Source organism: Marmota marmota, unplaced genomic scaffold (assembly GCF_001458135.2).
Source record: "Marmota marmota marmota unplaced genomic scaffold, marMar, whole genome shotgun sequence".
Taxonomy (NCBI): domain Eukaryota; kingdom Metazoa; phylum Chordata; class Mammalia; order Rodentia; family Sciuridae; genus Marmota; species Marmota marmota.
The window spans coordinates 16,681,287-16,687,286 of NW_026000101.1; positions in this window are offsets into that span (position 1 = coordinate 16,681,287).

Sequence of the window (6,000 nt, forward strand, 5' to 3'; positions counted from 1 at the left end):
AGATAAAGCACTAATATCTAGGATATATAAAGAACTCAAAAAACTTAACACCTAAAAACCAAACAACCCAATCAATAAATGGGCTAAGGAGCTGAACAGACAGTTCTCAGAAGAAGATATACATTCTATCAACAAATATATGAAAAAATGTTCAACATCTCTAGTAATTAGAGAAATGCAAATCAAAACTACTCTAAGATTTCATTTCACTCCAGTCAGAATGACATTTACCAAGAATACAAACAATAATAAGTGTTGGTGAGGATGCAGGGGAGAAGGCACCCTCATACATGGGACTGCAAATTGGTGCAACCAATATGGAAAGCAGTATGGAGATTCCTTAGAAAACTTGGAATGGAACCACCATTTGATTCAGCTATCCCACTCCTCGGTTTATGCCCAAGGGACTTAAAAACAGCATACCACAGTGATGCAGCCACATCAATGTTTGTAGCAGCACAATTCACGATGGCTAAACTGTGGAAGCAACCTAGATGCTCTTTAATATATGAATGGATAAAGAAATGGTGGCATATATATACAATGAAATATTACTCAGCATTAAAAAGAGAATAAAATTATGGCATTTGCAGGTAAAATGGATGGAGTTGGAGAGTAGCATGCTAAGAGAAATAAGCCAATTCCACTTATCTGCTCTGTTAAGTAGATGTTGATCAATGGGAAAAATGAAGGAACTTTGATTGGGCAAGTGGGGAGGGAGAAAAGAGGAGGGGATATGGGGGCAGGAAAGATGGTGGAATATGATGAATATTATTACCCTAGGTACATATATGATTGCATATATAGTGCAATGCTACATTGTGTGCAGAGAAATCAAAAGTTGTGCTGCAATTGTGTACAATGAATCAAAATGCATTCTGCTATTTAGATAAACCTAATTAAAATAAAAAATATTTTTTTAAAAAGAGTAAGTCTCAAAGAGTACAATATGCTGTCTAAAAGAAGCATTTTAAATATAAAGTCACAAATAAGTTGAAAGTAAAAGGATAAAAATATGTCAAGCAAACAGATGAAAGGTTATCTTAATATCATAAAAAGTAGACTTAAAACAGTGTTAAGAGAGATAAAGATGAACAGTTAATAATGGTAAAGTGTCAACTAATCAGTTAGACATAAAAGTACAGCTAATAACTGTAAAATCAAAATACATGGAACTAAAATTGAAGTAATTATTATAAATCACAAATAAAATGTTTTAAAAATTGAAATAATTAGAAAAGAAATTGTTCCACAGTTAAAAATTGATATTTTTCATAGACTTTTGTCAGAAATTGATAAAACAGAAAAATATTCAATGGGGACATGAAGAGTTGAAGAACACTACCAGTCACTTTGACCTAAAAACATGACATATACAACTACAGAAAAAAAAAATTCTACTCAAGTGCATATGGCAAAATCATAGATGTAAAATATTACTGGTCCATAGGTATCTCAATACATTTCGAAAAGATTAAAATCCTACAGAGTATATTCTCTAATTACAATATAATCATATTATTGATTACTAAAAGTATGCTACCTAGAAAAAATCCACAAATATTTAGAGTTAAAAACACTACTTACTGGGCTGGGGTGGTGGCTCAGTGGTAGAGTGCTTGCCTAGCACGTGCGAGGCCCTGGGTTCAATCCTCAGCACCACATAAAAATAAATAAACAGAATAAAGATATTAAAAAAAACACTACTTACTAACTCTGAGTTCAAAGAAGAGACAGTAGAAGAGATAAGAAATATTTTGAATTAAATTATAAGAAAAAGTAAGTAAACATATCAAAATTTCTGTGATATATATAATGCAGTGCTTAGAGGAAATGCTAAAGCCTTAAATGTATGCCCAAAATCTAGGATCTAAGTTTTCTCTTTAAGAAGTTAGAAAAAAAAAGCAAAGCTAAAGTAGAAAAAGGAAATAAAAATAACAATAAAAATAATGAAATAGAAAAGAGATAATAGAAAATATTAACAAATCCAAATGTGTTTTATTAAAAAGCAACAAAGTTGATAAATCCCTAGTAAGAGTAACTGAAAGACAGAGAGAGAGAGAACTAAGTTATCAAAATAGGGAATGAAAACAAAATGTCACTATAGATTTTATAAACATTAAAATAATAATAAAAATATTATTAATTATTTTAAGATAATAAGTTTTACAATTTAAATAAAATGCCAAAATCCCCTAAAAATACAATTTACTAAAGCTATCAAAGTATGAAATAGGAAATATAAATAGCTCTTTATTACTAAAGAAGTCAAATTTATTTATAAACCAAAACCAAAAAGAAAGCTTCAGGCTTATATGGCTTTTCTGGTGAATTACATCAAGCAATTAATAAAGAAATCATACAAATCCTGGACAAAATATAGAGATGGGAATAGAGGAGAAGGGCATATTTCCTAACTAGTCCCAAATCTTAACAAAATATTACAAATCAAATTCATCAATATTTTAAAAATATTTATGTATCTAAGTATATAAATATACATATATGTATACACACACATACACACACACATATATATTATAGAAAACACATAACCACCAAGTAGAATTTACTCCAGAAAATACAAGTTGTAAAATAAAACTAAACTATTATAGCTAGGTATTTTTTGAGGGATAAAAATATTAAAAATACAAGAAAGTGATTACTATAAAGACAGTATAATGATCAATTATGGTGTAAAGGAGAGAGTTATAATTAGGATGGAGCTCTTAGGGAGCTCCTGGGGTGACAGAATTCTATTTCTGTTTTGTGACCTAGTAATGTTTGCCAAATAATGATTTATTAAGCCTTTCATTTGATTTGTAGATCTTATTTTCTGTATTTTATGTTAGAATTAATATTTTTAGCTGGTCTTGGTGGCACAAGCCTGCAATCCCAGCAGCTCAAGAGGCTGAGACAGGAGGATGGTGAGTTCAAAGCCAGTCTCAGTAATGGCAATGTGCAAAGTAACTCTGTGAGATCCTGTCTCTAAATAAAAAATATAAAAGCAGGCTGGGGATGTAGTTCAGTGGTTGAGTACACTGAGTTCAATCCCTGGTACCAAAAACAAAAACAAAAACAAACAAACAAAAAAACAACCAATTAATATTTTTTAGAAAGGATAAAGTACCATTATAATAGAGTAAAACAAAAAGTCCCAAAATATTAAATTAAATATGTGAAAGACCTCCACACTGAAATTATGTGTATTTAGAAGACCTAAATAAACAAGAAATATACCATGTTCATGGACCGAAAGATTCAATATAGGTACATCTAATATTCCCCTACTTAGTCCATAGATTCAATGCAATGTTAATTTTAATCCCAACAGGACTTTGTGTAGATAAAGAAAATCTGATTCTAAAATTTATATAAAAATGCAAAGGAAATACAAAGTAATATAGAAAAAAAAAAAACGAAGTTGTGCCTGACTTCAAGACTTAATATAGAGCTACAAGAATGAAGTCTACATGATACAAGCAATTATATACGTATGTATATATATTTGTATGTACACACCTATATATGTATACATATTATTTTTCTCTGGTGTACGAGGAATTGAATTCAGGGGCACGAGCCACATCCCCAGCCCTATTTTGCATTTATTTAGACACAGGATCTCACTGAGTTGTTTAGTGTCCTGCTTTTGCGGAGGCTGGTTTTGAACTCACAATCTTCCTGGCCTCAGACTTCTGAACCACTGGGATTACAGGCATCTACCACTGCAGCCAGCCAAAATATGTATATTTGTATATATATTTGTACATGTATATGCAAACTCATACATACAAGCAGATTAAAAGAATGAAATAGATAAACAGACTCAGATTTAAATTGTCATTTGATTTTTTGATAATAGCACCATAGCTATTCAATGGAATAAAATTCTCTTCAACAAATGTTTCGGAGACGCTTGAATATCCATATAAAAAAAATGAACTTTAATTTCTAACCCAAACCATATGCAAAAATTAATTGACTGTGGATGATAGATCTAAACAAAGTCTAAAACTATAAAGCTTTCAAAATAAAGCATAAAAAAATCTTTGAAATGAGGATGTATGTAGAATTTTCTTAGGATGTGAAAAGTAATGACCAAAAAATAAGACAATTGATAGAGTTGGTCAAAATCTAAAACATCTAAAGCAGAAGACATGATTAGTAAAATGAATACGCAAACCATGAACAGGAAAAATATTTATAATACACGTGTCTGACAAAGGTCTTGAATGAAAAATACATAAGGAACTCCTACAACACAATATTTTAAGAACCAATAACAAAATAATAATAAATAAAACATTTGAGTAGCTGATTTGCAAAGATAGATATATAAAGGGCCAATAGAGACATGGAAAAGTGCTTTATATTATTAGTTGTCAAGAAATGCAAATTAAGCACAATGAGCTACCACTACATATCAACCAAGGTGGCTAAAATGTAAAAGACAGAAAATACCAGATGTTGGCAAGTATATGATACAACCAGAACTCTCATACATCAATGGTAGTAGTGTACACTACTATAGCACGTTGGCAAAATATCTGTTTGTTTCTTTTAAAACAGAGAATATATCTGTGGCAGGACCCACCAATTCCATTCTCATGTATTTAGCCAAGAGAAATTGAAATATATGTCCACAAAAATACAAATATGAGAATGTTTGTAATAGCTTTACTCATTCTAGTCAAAACTGGAAATGTTGAGATGTCCATCATCAAAGAGCATGGACAAACTGCTGTGTTCATACAAGGGAACACTGGTCAGTAATGAAAAGGGATTCTAGCCAGGTATGGTGGCACACATCTGTAAACCTAGCGACTTAGGAGGTTGAGGCAGGAGGGTCACAAGTTTGATGCCAGCCTAGGCAAGTAGTGGGACCCTGTCTCAAAATAATGAAATTAAAAGGTGGGGTGGATATGTTCTGTTTTGTAGCCTTAAGAAGTGTTTCAAACATATCTGAATGTACAAAATAAGAGTAAATGCCCTACATGGTGTTATGCTGCATTATATATAAAACTGTGTGCATATATTAAAAAAATAATAAAAAATAAAAGGTGGAGTGGAGGGTGCTGGGGATATAGCTCAGTGGTAAAGAACTCCTAGGTTTTATCTCCAGTACAGAAGAGAATATTCTAGCAAATCTTTATGCTTTCTTGGCATGCATTTTGAATATAGATTTGATTTTCTTATACCAGAAGCAGGGCTTAGTCCCTCTTGACAAAGTCCAGTTCTCTGCCTCCTTCCAATTCCTTAATAGGATCAATCCAGATATCTGCCCTATACAACGGCCTTCTCATGATGGCCTCTCTGTAGGACATACACAGACAAACTATGGACTCATGCCACTGATTCCCACACCCTGCAGGCTCTGTGCAGATATGCCCTAGTGATCACTTCTCAGTCACAGCTTGACTCCACAGAACTTGTGTCTGTTTGCTCTATACCTCCAATTGGAACTTCCTATAGGAAGCACCTTGGGAATGTTCTGGACCCCAGTAAAGGCTTTGGCTCACAGGTCCCTCCCTCTTTCTCTTGCTGCCGACCCATTGTTGAACATGCGTGTCTGGGAGGCTGTTCTTTTCCTGTTGACTCTGTGAGACTTGCTGCCTTCTTCCCTCTGGAATCTATAAGTAAAGACTTGATTGGGACCCGTGTGGGGAAGGAGTGGGTAACCACTGGAGGTGTGGGCTGGCTGCAAAATAAAAGCTATGAAAGTAATATTAAGAAATAAACACAGAAGACCAGGAACATGTTAATAGTGAGGGCCTGATGGGTGGAACAGACCTGCTGGGTCTAACCTAACAAAGAGAAAAACCAGCCCTTGCTTTATTTATACTGGTACAGACCAAAGGGGATCTGCAGGGAGCTTCTTCAGGAAAACCAGAATGAGAGTGGCGAAAAACAGGATGTTTGGTGCTTGGCAGGATACACCCATCTCCAGATGTCTGTGTTTGAACCTGGGGCTGTGAGCTAAGGCAGAATGCCTCCATG